The 14296-nt window shown below is 33.9% G+C and overlaps 1 protein-coding gene across 13 annotated transcripts in view; it reads right to left on the reverse strand.

Moving 5' to 3' along the window:
- THRB (thyroid hormone receptor beta) overlaps positions 1-14296 on the reverse strand; it is a 198248-nt gene that overhangs the window by 132921 nt on the left and 51031 nt on the right. The gene's annotated exons all lie outside the window — the stretch shown is intronic.

Here is a 14296-nt window from a genome sequence, read left to right on the forward strand (position 1 = left end):
AGCAAAGGTAGTATCAATACTAATAAATGCCTTGGGTGTAATCTCAAAATATCTAAGCACAATAGGTATTTAAAAATTTCCATCAGTCAATTGCAAAAGACAGCTTTAAACAACTTACATCCTGTTACATACTTTTAACACCATTGAATAACATCTGTCTATCCCAAACTATTTTCTAGATAGACAAAAATGGTAAATTCAGTCTAAACATTTGTCTGATTATGCAACCAGCCACAATAAATCAGAGCATGATAAATAAAAAAGAAAAACAAGCGTACTAAAAATAATTTATATCAACATGAATTTTTCTATAATTGCAAAGTGTTCTAGCTTTTACCATATCATACACTGTTTTACATATTGTCTTTTAATCTTTATAAGTTTATCTCTCTCTCTTTTGAACATCTAATCAAATCCATCAGTATTCCCCTTCATTTCAATCCATTCACTTTTTCACTCATTCACTTATTCATTCATTCATTCATTCATTCATTTTGTAATTCAGTTCTCAGTCATTCTGTCAAATATTTGTTCAATCCCACATGTCCAGTCTTTGCACTGAAGTATAGGATCCCCATGGTCATGCGATCAAAATTTGAGTGTTTGGAAACTGGCATGTATTTACAACAGTTGTAGTGTCCTGTGCAATTTCCCTATCATTGTCTAAAAAAGAGTTAGATGAGGGTTTTGTTGGAGGGGAAAATATCTTGATTTTGGCTTGGTTTTCTTACCTCATAATTTTCTTACCTTATAATTTTATGTTATTCATGTTTCTGGCTCAAATCCCAGTCAACAATAACATCTCTTGTGAGGACTATTTTAAGTACTTAAATAGTAATAGTATTAGCCTTCCTACCTTAGCAACAAATTGGCATATGAAACCCCAAAGGTCTATTAAATAACTTATTTATCTATGATCCCCATTCAAAGTACCTTGGACCGCACTCTCTCCTAAAAGATACACCTAGAAAATACAACAGCAAAAATCAAAACTAGGAACAACATACTCCACAAATTATGTGGAATTAAATGGGAAGCTTCAGCTACCACCCTCAGGGCATCAGCACTAGGGTTGGTCTACTCTGCAGCAGAATACTGTGCCGCTGTATGGCTTATCAGCTACTATACTAGTAAGTTACTATTTGCCAGACTCAACAACACCATGAGGATTATAAATGGATGTATTAAAACCACTCCGACTTGCTGGCTTCTTGTTCCTGTTCTGAGCCACATAGCACCTCCAACTTTACAAGAAGCTCTAGTGAGAGAATACAGAAAAATTATGAACAATTCATTCCTGTCAGTGCATGCCTACCTTCTTCATTTATCAGCTGGAAGACTCAAATCCAGGAAATCCCCAATGGCACTTATACAACATTTGCCTAACAACTTTAATTGATTCCCAATGGAAAGTCAAATGGGTCGTTGAATGCCCAAACATAGGAAGATATATAAATGACTCACAAAAAAAGTGCCAGCCCTGAACTACCACATCAGCAATGGACAACTTTCAATAGGATTTGCATCTCACACGGTGTCTGCCAAGACTCCCTATAAATAAGGCATTTTATCCTCCCCCCAGTGCAACTGTCAGGTCCCATGTCAAACTGTAAACTACATCGTGACCAACTATAATTGAGGCTATATACCAATAAAATATCTGATTTCTTTAAATATAAACAATGCTATGCTTCAACTGTTAGATGGCCTAGTTTAGGGATGTCAGACCCACATTGTCACAGTGACATCATATGACATATTGGGACTTTTCCTCCTTTGCTAAACTAGATGTGGGTGTGGCCAGCAGGTGATCCATTGGGCCCACGGGCTGGGAGTTTGACAGCCCTGGCTTAGACATTGGTATTTGAAAATGTTTTTAACTTTTATATGTTATTGTGATTTACTAATTTAAATGAAGTATTAATATATATTGCTAGTCCATGTATGATATGCCATATGCTAAATAAATAAGCCCTCCTACTCATTATGTTCCATCTTTCTGCAGTAAGTACTCTCAGCTTTACTAAATAGCTCCCTGTGTTATACCCGTTACCCTGAACATAAGAGCCTGTCTTATATTTTTTTGCCACCAAAAAAGACACCAGGACTTATTTTCAGGGGGAATGTCATCCACTGAGTCATCTCATTTACGTGCATCACCCCGGCCTCTTTTTCGCTGTCAGAGGTCTTCAGGCACTTCTTCGGATAGTTGCAGCCAGGCCTCGCACACCTCAGTCCATTTCTTCTGTAGTCAGCAAGGAATTCCTGAAGGCCTCTGTAGCCGATAACAGAGATCGAAATTGATCCAAAGTTCTATTATCGGCCGCAGAGGCCTTCAAGAAAAGCTTTTATGAATTTCTTGAAGAAATGGACCGAGATGTATGAGGCCTGGCAGCAACTATCTGAAGGTAAGTAGTAGGGCAGCTCCACCACCACCCATCCCCACCATAGCTTAATTTTTACCCATGCACCCTGGAGTAGGAGGGGGGGTTCTTAATTAGGGCTTATTTTGGAGATAGGGCTTATATTGGGCACATGTATAAAAATCAAGCTACAACTTACTTTCTGAATAGATTGTATTTGGGGAAAACACAATATTTGGGAGTGCTGAAATATATTTTGTGAAATAAAATGAGTATAATTACATCTTTAATTTACATTCTTTATTATCAGCATGCCATACTTCTGCAGTAAACTTAAGATTTTTGCAAACAAACTGCAGCTGATACTGACACTGTTCTTCAATTAAAATTCAACTAAAAAGTTCCTACCCAACTTTTATAAATAAAATTTTAAATTATCAAATGAAGCTCACATATATGCAGCCTCCTGAAGTCCATTCTGTCAGCATGATTAAACTATTTCAAAATACATTTTTAGTATTGATCACACAATTTGGTAGTTAGTGCACTCAGCAATAATCATTCAAGCCTATTTCTTTGTTTATTACATATAATTCTTAAACATTAATACTGCAACTTATGTTATTCCTAACATATCAAGCTCTTATTTCCATATAATAAAGTGGGCAGAAAGATGCTCTTATGTTTGCTTATAATAAATAATAAATATAATAAATATTAATTTCTCACGATAACGATATATTATCTACATTTTTCTACCAGCATTTTCATTTCTCTCAATTTTTCTTTAGTAATATTCTATAGATATCCATATTTATCTACTTTATCTAATTGTCATCTCTATTTTTTCTATTTAACCCAAGTACCTTAAGTTTCAATATTTGACTCTAAACCTAACCTATTCATTTGTACAAGGAAAAAATAAACATCAGTGTTTCAACTAATAGAACCTATGTCCATTATTCATTCCAAAAGTAGATGCCATTCATATGCCAACATGTCTTTAGGTGGTCATTCACATCACTCAACATGTATGACTTCCTTGAATGTTGCCATTTATACTGTTTGCTCAATTTGGTTCTCTAATACATTGTTATAGTTCTCATACATATCTCTAAAATAATCTTCATATTTTTGTTTCCCTTTATATTATCTTTCAAATATATTTCATATATTTTTAATTTCAGATGCATTGGAGGCACAATGTGGTGAGGATACATGAGGGTGTACAAAGGTTAACTGTTGTAGCCAGGATTATTGGAATTGCCACTGCAAAGCGATGTAGTCATGTTCTATGACTGCATTGATTAAACAATGAAAATGTTGGTTTCAATTGCTATCATAAATCAAGAGCTACCTGCAGTAAATTATATTTTGTTTCTGATTTTGCAGCTCCATATACAAACTAGCAGGTCCTCACATGGTTGGAAGCAAGTTGGAAACACCACTGTAAATTGCATTTGTTGGAATGTTTTACAGGTAATGCTCAATGTATGATCACAATTGGGACTGGAACTTCTGTTGCTTAAGTAATGCAGTTGTTAAGTGAGTCATGCCCAATTTTATGCTCCTTTTTGCCACAGTGATTGTTAAATGAATCACCACTAATTTAGTGAATGAATTAAGTGGATCCCACTTTTCTCCTTTACCTTTGCTTGTTGGAAGCCCTTCTAGGAAGATTGCAAATGTTGATCAAATGACAATGTTGTACATACGTGCCAATTTGACAAGTGCAAAAATTTAATTACATGGCTGCAGGGACACTACAACATTCGTAAATGTGAGGTACTGTTCTTAACTTTAGTCATTAAACAAATTGTTGCAAGTCAAGAACTACATGCACTTACACTTGCTGCACAGACATACAATAACTTCCCTTTCTGAGTCCTGAGAATTAAATGAATTAGCATATAATCATTGGTTGCTCTTCACAGCTAAGTTATAAAAAAAGTTAGTTGCCAGAGCATTCTTGCCAAATTCTATCCTCAAGCTTTTTCATTGGAATTGTGGCTAGATAGAAGTCAGATTGTGAAACCTTTGCTTTTACTTATTTCTTGAGGAATAGCTTGATTGGCTGGAATATTTAATTATTGCATTTTCAAAAAGCTGTGAATAACTTTAACAGCGGCATCACTATGCACTAGTCTTTCCTAGAAGGCGATAATAGGCCATGGGCCATACCCTTTTTCATTTTATTTGTTTTTCTCTTTCTAATCAAATAAAACCAATTCAGATAATTATCTGATACAGTAGGACCAAAGGTACAATGTAATATAGCAGTCTTTGTAATAAATAAAAATCTATTTGTCCCAGCTTCTCTGCTATTTAACTTTCTGAAAAGTTATCAGACAAAGTGTCAGAAGTGGAAGCTGATAAAATTAGGGGGAATATTCATGTTTAACCCAACCAGAAATGCTCCCAGTGTGAATAAAACACCTGTTTACTTGATAATAGGAGTCCTTGGATTATGTCTTCAATTGGGATCAGAACCACCATCGCTAAGTAATGCATTTATAAAATATGAAGACACTTGACCACATCACTTAGCGTAGTGAAGGTGTGGGTCATTAAGTGAGAAGCAGAGGGAGTCCCAGGTAAAGAGTACAGGGCGGATGCAGGAAGCTAGGGGAAACTGTGGGAGGTCAACAAAGGCTGCATACAAGTTGAGGCAGAATATACTGTGGTACAGCGCAAGCTAAGAAAGGCCAGAGGAAGAAAGTAAGTGTGTGAAGGCAGGGGAAAAATGCACAGTGTGCATACATGTAGAATATAAAGTATAAGAAGGCCAGGGAAGAGGGCACAAGGAAGCCTGGAGAATTATCTTTATAATTCTTCAGCCCATATTTAATGACAAAACAGAAGATACTTTGTTTAAACAAGGTCATCCTGATCTCTTCATTTTATTTATTTAAGAAAGAGTATGAGATTTTAAGAATGTTGCCAAATGCTAATTATAAGCATATTCCAAAATATTTTTGGAATATATCCGTGGCACAGAAACTATATTTCATAAAAAATAGTTAATATAGTTAGTATGATTACTCTCCACGTACATAATAATTCTTCTTCCTCTAATACAATAGCATGTCAGCTGCAATTGTGATAAAGACTCTTGGGACTGCATTCACAATTCCTCAGACCATATGTGGAACCCCAGGATACCACACAAGATGAATAGATATGCTGATGATTTACATAGAGAAATTTATATCCATGAACAAAGATGTCATTTAAAATACTTAATAAAATATATTTAATTTTTAATAACATTATGATGTCAATAAATAAATAAAGTTTCATAGTTTCTCGTTGCATTTTCTCATTTGCAACTATCACCATGGCAGAAACATGCCCTACAGCCTATTGTATGACATTTCCACGTGATGTTTTATTCCTAGCTTAAGTATGTGACAGGGTTAAATTGTCAATGGTAAAGTAGTATTCATATTAAATAAGTATTTTTTTTTATTATAACATTGATCAAGGACAAACTCAAGATGTTTGGAATTTGTTTTTACTTGTTTTCTTGAAGGCAAATCAAATTACTAAGTATAAAAGAAATTGACCCAGACTAAATGTTGGCAATGGAACAATAAATTGTATGGCAGTGTAATATTTTGTTAACTCAAGGTTAAATGGAGAACATTTTAACTCAGTAATGGGGAAAAGTCCAAAATCTGCCCGCAAGATGCTTCTTAAATTAATTTAGGGCCCAGCACTCTCTATCTGTGATCTTTAATTCTAAAGTTCAAACAGAGGGCTACTGTCTGTAAAATAAATAATGTGAATAAACCAAGAAAGTCTGACAAGTAGAGCAATCTTGAGCAATCAAGTTATAATTTAATTCAGCTACAGACACAAGTGTTTTACTTGCTTCCATATCCTAGGCTCATATTTTATTAACAAAAACCCAAATTCTTGGACACTTCCGCTTGCCAGCCTTGGTGACAGCAGGGATTTGCGTTTCTTCGCGATCCCTGCTGTGCTCACCGTCTTGGTGCCTCCGATCCAGATGGATTTGGAGGATAAGGCTGCCTTGTAGGGACAGCCGAAGATAGGGAGGATCTGGGGAGGGGGTATGGGAGTGCCGCAGACCCCCCCGCACCCAGTTTAAACCTCCTTCTCTCAGGACGCTGTATGGCGACGGTCTTATGGCCGCCATGAAGAGGCTGGCATCCGGGATAAGATTGCGCAGGAGGGGTGCTGAAGGAGGGGAAAAAAAAACAGAGAAAGCTTTTGGCTGAGCCGGGACAACAATTAACATCTGAATACCCTGGAACTTTGGCTTTTCAAATGATTTATTGCCTTTCCAAAGGATCGTTAAGCTGCGGTGGATGAGTAAGGAAAACCTTTTCTTTTTCCTCATTTTCCTTCCCACGGAGGCAGCAGATGGAAGCCTGAAACACCCGTATTGGCAATAGAAGGTATTAACTTTCAAAATTGAAGCCAAGGGGAAATTATATTTTCAAATATTCTTTAAAACTCAAACCTTTTTGCTTTAAGGGGGAAGGAAGAGAGATAAATGATTTATACTAACGTTTGTTGAAGGAGACTGCTTGGAGTTTTATAAGACTAGAGATTAAACTGTAATAAAACTTCCAAAAAATGTCTTGGAATTTTGTAATTGAATTCTCCCCCAGGAAGAGCAAATGACTTTGGGACTTTAACTATTTTTTGAAAGACTAAGAAAACATTTGGACTGCTTAAAAAAATAAAATAAATCCTTTTCTGTTCACAATGGTGTCTTTTGAAGAATTGAAAATGCAGTTTGAAAAATTAAGACAGGAGGAAGATGGCTCTTTTGGATCTATTTTTGGCTTTTTAGAAATGGCGATTTGTGCTTACCAGGAAATGCAACAAGAAAGAGGCTGGGGACGATGAAGAAGAAGCCATCTTTAATGGACATATGATTTCAAAAAAGGGTAAAAAGGAGAAGAAAATCAAGAATTTAAGCTCTAAAAAAACAATTAAGAAAGGGAAAAGAAAGGTGAAAAATCGATATAATGATAGAAAGCAATGGAAAAGAGGAATGCAACAGAGAGGGGATATTAAAAAGTGGGAGATTGAGAGGGGGGGGTAAAAAGGCTAGAATTGATAAGGAAGGAAGAGACAAAGCAAAGGGAAGTTATAAGGACTTTAAACAAGATGTTGTTTGTTTTGTTTATAAGCAACTTTTTTTCAGAGACAAAGGGTAAAATAAAGTTTTAATAGAGATTCTGCAAAGGTACGCAAGACTGCATTTTATATTTGTATTTGAAATATGTGTTAATAAAATATTGTAGGGACTGTGTAATTGATGTGTATTTAACTAATTTGTTAGGGAATACTATTTTTAATATCTATAAGAATATTACGTTTTTTTTAAAAAAAAAATGTTATTTAGAATGTACTAAGCAGAATCAGAATAGAAATAATGTTTAATTTTAAGCATTGAATTTGGGGGGAAAATAGAAAGGTGTCATACTTCAACCAGTTATTACAGGGACAAGATTGTGTTCAAGAGAAAGATAAATGGATGATTGAAAAAGAACGGACAAAAAATACAAGTGAAATGATTTAAATTGAGATTAAATAAATAAAGTAGAATTAAGAGAGTGAAAAGAGGGGAGAAGATATTTGTAAAGTGTAGAATCTTTAACAGGATGTGAAATAGTATATAAGCCGAGCATGAATTTAATTTAAGTCTGTACCAAAAGTTATAACCCGGGGTTAAGCTGCTTTCTAAAAAGAAGTTTTATATTTTTTATGTTATGTGTTTGTTAGTTTATATTTGTTTATTGAGGAGTAATACTGGATAAGAACATATGAAATAGTAACAATATGAAATATAGTAAGATGAAATATATGAATGAATAAAACTGAATAGAAATAAAGGAAGAAACAGTAAGAAGGTGGAAAACAGTAATAAGATATGAAGTTGAATATATAAGATGCTTATTAAGTTATATGTGGAAATGTGATAATTTAGAACTATATTGTACTTAAATGAGATGTTTTATTTGTTTTGTTAAGTAGTTGTCGGAAAAGATGTCTTATGTTCTTATGTCTCATGTTTTGTTTGTGTACTGTTTTTTTTTTGAAAATTAATAAAACTTTATAAAAAAAACAAAACCCAAATTCTTGTTCTTTATCAACAAATGCTACAGATTAATGCAGCAAATAAAAGAACAATTAAATTCTATATCTACTAAAGGTAATATCAATTTTTTCTGAGGTTAATAGCTTCCCATCAGAGAGCCTATAACTTTAAGGCTTTTGTCTATTCACAGGTATTCTATTTAAATAAATATTTAAATAATGCAATTCCAAAAACCACACAGCTACTATTTAGAGAAAAATACTATAATACCATAAGGGGCATGCATAAGTGCATCATCGTGCCTACCACCCCTGTCCTATTGTCCCCATTTATTCGTACCTTTTTCCTGTATTCTTACTTATGTTTATACTTATACCCATTACCTTGTAAGTGATTGACAAAATAAATAAATAAATAAAACTTGGACTTCTAGGAGACAGAGAAATTTGATAGGCGTGTGGTGGAAAAGAGGTACATGTTTCTTCCCTCTTACTTTGCAGCCCACACAGGAGCAGGCATCCCCTTCTCACATGCCAATCACAGCCCCTATTCTATCCTTGCCTTTCCCTCCAAAGAAAGATTCTACCAAGTGATTTCAATAGTGATTTCCCTATTGCCTTTGATGTGTATTATTTTCCAATGTCTCCATTCCACTTCCCGGGGAGAGGGGAGGGGGGAGAGATCAAACCCACAATATGTACTAAATGTAAAGATAATGAACAATCATAAATTGGCCACAAAGTTATTTTTTTCAGGACCTTGCAACTTTGAAGAGTTGCTGAAAGAGCGGTTGGTAAATGACAACTTCCTGTGCCATTCTTGATTCACATGACTTTTCTACCTCTACTTAATATAAAGATAACCAAAGCCTCACATTGGATGCCCCTGTTTTGTTAGGTCATATTATAGAGGAGTTTTCAGTATGGGGAAAAAAAATCATTCAGAGCTGTTTAGTGAATGGAAGCATTCAGTGAAAAGTAACATAATCCACACTGACATTTTTCTATTTCTATTATGAGAACCACAAATCTAAATATTTCTCCTATGCTGCACTGTCTTCCTCTCATAGTTTGAGTCTGAAATGATTGTTAAAAATCTTCTTTTAGTCATATGACCGTGACAATTAGAAACGTATGTAAAACTTATATAATGAGTTCTTCTAAACTGAACTGACAACTAAATGTGTCTTAAAAATAAAATAAGTGAATTCTTACTTAAATAGAGAGAAAAACAGACATACATAAAAAGGAAATAACTTGGTATTTCTGAAATCTGCTTGTCAAGAAACTGAAGTTCGGAATTGAATGTTCTTCCTTCCTTCCTTCCCTCCCACCTACCTACCCAACCACTCACTTAATGCAGTAAGATGAGGATTTCCTCCTCCAAACAGATAACTTGCACAAAACTCTGACTTGAAACAGATCAAATTGATTCCAGATGCAAATATTATAGGAGAGATACTGTATGTTACAGATCGTTTATGATAGCTCAAAATCTCAAAGTCTTTCAAATTCATGAACTTTGTTCCAGTAAAAAGGTTTTGTGAACTACACCTCACTTCAACAGATGCACAGAATAGATAAATTAAAGGAGGATTTAAATTGAGATGGGAATGGGGAAAGGGAAGGGCAGAGAAGTTGCATATGTATATGCAAATTACTCATGGCACAGATTACAAATACAGTATCTTATAACTATGTTAAAAAATGGTTTGTTGAGACATTATGAAATTGCCTTTTTTGACATTTTGCTCAATGATTTTTCAATTATATTGGCTCAATCAGTAAAATTATTGTTACAAACCAGCGTAATGGAGTATCATGGAATATATTAATATCAGCTATTTCTTTCCCTGCTTTGAATCCTAATGTAATGCTTGTATCTATTACTTATTTTGCACTTTTCAATAAAATTGGACTCTTCTGATTTTAAGCAAAAGAACTGATTCTTATCAGGACGTGATTGGAAAAATAATATTTCTGTTAAGCTAAAACACTCATCTTCAGTACTCTACGGGAGTGTGGGATTTCAATTTCTGAGCTGAGCCAGGAAAGGAAATTTAAAATATGCCATTAAAAAAAATTTTTTTTTTAAATATAAACCTTGGAAGGGGTATTATATTAAACCTTACTCAAAGAGAAGAGAAGCAAAGAGAAACAAGAGAAGTTCACATTAGATTTACAAAGAAAGCCATTAAAACGCAAATATTGCAAGTGGCAAAAGAGAAAACATTGAAATATAAAGACAAGGAGATTGTGGTCTTGAAACAAATACCCAGAAGAGTGAGAGAGATGAGAAGAGATTACCGATTCCTGACTAAAATGCTACTTATAAAAGAGGTGAATTATAAATGGCTGATTCCAGAAGGTTTAATGTTTACATGGCAAGAACAGAGACGTAGAATTGACTCAATTGAGAAAACGGAATTATTTTATACAGAATTTTTTGGAGGGAAAGAGGAAGAGGCAGAAAAAGAAATCTCACTAACTGAATTCCAAGAGGACTGCCAAATGGCGATTGAAAAAGAAGAAGGTGCAGTAGGTGGAAAGGTGGAAGCCAAAAAACAACGTGAACCAAGATCTACGAGAACTGCTAAACCTGACTACAAAACGTAACCATGGAAGAGAAAAAACTTATTACAATTAATATAAATAGACTTAACTCAGCCGTTAAAAGAAGGAAAACCTTTCATAAATTAGAGAAATTAAAATTTGTTATAATTTGCCTACAAGAAGTACATATTAAAAACAATATGAACAATTGTTGATACAGCCAAAACTAGGGAAAATATTTACTTCCTTGACACAATGTAAGAAAAGAAGAGTGGTTTTATATATTAAAGAGACCATCCCAGCAAAATTGATTTATACCGATGATAACAGAAGAATACTAATGATGGAAATAATGGACAATAATATGAAAACACTTCTGATTGCAATCTATGCCCCAAATGACATACAAGAAGAATTCTACAAAAAATTACATATGAAAATAATTGAACTGGACTATGCGAATATAGTTATGATGGGAGATTTTAATGGAATTGTAGACAATAAATTGGACTATCCAGCACAGAAAACAATAAAGCAAAACAGAAAGGCTCTCCCTAAATCTTTTTTAAAAATGGTAGATGAAATAAACTTAAAAGATATATGGAGAGAAAGAAATGCTAAAACTAAACAATACACCTTCTATTCAAATAGACACTTATCATGGTCCAGAACAGATATGATATGGATGTCAACAGAATTAATAACTAATATTCAAGAAATAAATATTGAAACAAGTATTTGGGCAGATCACAATCCAACGACAATTCAATGGAAAGGACAAAAAAGAAGTTCTAGATGGACGTTAAATAATACTATTTTAAAGGAAAAAGACTTCACACAGTGGATGGAGAAAAATTGGCTTTTTTCTTTAGAGAAAACAAAAAAGAAGATACATCAATTCAGAATGTATGGGATACAATGAAGGCATATGTTAGAGGCTTGATAATAGACTATACAAGGAAAAGAAATACTATGGAAAGATTAGCCTCTAAGGCCCTAGAGGATGAGTATAAAAGACTTGAAAAAGAGCTACAGAAAATGCCACAGAAAAAGGACATCAAGCTAAAAATGGATATAGTTAAACATAAAATGGGTCAAATAGAAAAAGAAGAATTAGCAGAGAAAATTAGAGGTGCTAAACAGAACTAATTTGAAGACGCAAACAAATCAGGTAGATGGTTAGCATACAAATTGAGAAAGGAGAAAGAATCAAGGAAAATATTGCAATTAACAGATGACCATGGCCAAGTTTGCTATGGTAGTAAAGAGAAGAAAGAAATCATTCGAGACTTCTATGGGAAACTATATATGCAAGAGAATATTGATGAGGAAAGAGTTAAACAGTACTTACAGAATGCATATTTACCTCAGATATCTAAAGAGATTGAAACAATGTTAGAAAGCAATATAACAATGATGGAGTTAACTGAAGCGCTCGAAGCAAAATAATGGAAAGGCACCAGGCCCAGATGGACTTCCGGCAGAATTTTACAAAAATTAAAAGAATCGTTGAATCTTCCATTGCTAGAAGTTATGAATGGAGTTATGTTAAAGAAGAAGATACCTAAATCATGGTCAGAAGCCTATATTACACTTATTCCAAAAGAGGAGGCCGATCCATTACAAATTAAGAACTATAGACCTATTTCTCTACTAAATGCAGATTATAAAATATTGGCAGAAAGACTTAAAAAATATCTAAATAATTTTATTCATCCTGATCAAAATGGATTTCTGCCAAAGAGACAAATTAAAGATAATATGAGAGTAATCTTGGACACCTTGGAATACTACGAGGCACATCCTGGAAAAACAAATGGCTCTGATATTTCTAGATGCACAGAAGGCATTTGATAATGTGATTTGGCGATTCATGTTATTACTGCTGGAACAGATGGGCTTTGCTAGAAAATTTATTCAAGCAATAGAAGCTATATACTATAAGCAAACGGCAAAGGTAATGATAGAGGGAAAACTGACAGACTCTATTGATATAAGAAAAGGAACAAGACAAGAGTGCCCACTATCACCTTGGTTGTTTGTGTTAACTTTGGAGGTGCTAAACAGAAATATTAGAGATGAAAAGAATATAAAAGGAATGAAAATGAAAAAGGAAGAATTTAAGCTGCAAGCATTTGCAGATGATCTGGTTTTCATCTTAGAAGACCCTCTAGAAACAGCACCAAAATTGATAGTAAAGGTAGAGACATATGGAAAGGTGGCTGGTTTGAAAAAAAATAAAGATAAGACAAAGATCTTGACAAAGAATATGCTATTAAGACAAAAGGAAGAACTGGCAGACCTATTGAAAATTCAGGTCACGAATAAGATCAAGTACTTGGGGATATATTTGACAGCAAGATGTAGTACACTAAAAGAGAATAATTATATCAAACTTAAACAGCGATAGCGCTAGATCTGGTGAAATGGGAAAATTTACAACTGTCACTAATAGGGAGAATTTCAACAATCAAGATGAATATATTACCCAGAATTTTATATTTGTTTCAAACAATTCCAATTAGGCTTGGAAAAGATTATTTTGAAGATTTAAATAAAATTGTGTTGAAATATATATAGCAAGGTAAGAAAGCGAGAATAGTTAAAACTTCTGCAAGATGCTAGAATTAGAGGATGATTTGGTTTGCCTAATTGGGAGTTGTATTATCAAGCTACAAATCTGATGTGGGTTAAGGAATGGATAACACTAAGAAATACTAGATTGTTGACATTAGAAGGACATGATCTGTTATTGGGGTGGCATGCTTCTCTATGGTATAAAGGAACTAAAACACAGGGGTATTTTAGAAGACATTATATACGGGAGTCTCTGTGGTTAAACTAGGAGAAGATTAAAAGGCAATGTTATTTGAAAATTCCAGTCTGGCTATCGACTATTGAAGCATTTTCTTATCCTATAATATACAAAAAGGAACGAACAGTTAGATATGGTGAAATATTGAATGAAAAGGGTGAACTCAAATCTATACAAAAACTAGAGGAACAAGGTATAAAGATGAATTGGTTTTCATATGCGCAAATACATTCAAGGTATGATAAAGATTCTAAAACAGAAGGTTTCTATGATAAATTGACTGATTTAGATAAGATTTTGACAGTACTGATGAAAAGGTGATTTAAAAAATATATGGATATTTATTAGAAATTAAATTAGAAGAAGAACAAGTTAAAGAAACTATGATTGCTTGGGGGAAGAATTTTGGATATGGGATTGATGTAGAGAAATGGCAAAAATGTCATCTCAAAATTATAAAATGACATCAACAGCATATAAAGAAAAT

Source organism: Pseudonaja textilis, chromosome Z (genome assembly GCF_049901715.1).
Source record: "Pseudonaja textilis isolate UNSWEBS1 chromosome Z, rPseTex1.2, whole genome shotgun sequence".
In the NCBI taxonomy this organism is placed as follows: domain Eukaryota; kingdom Metazoa; phylum Chordata; class Lepidosauria; order Squamata; family Elapidae; genus Pseudonaja; species Pseudonaja textilis.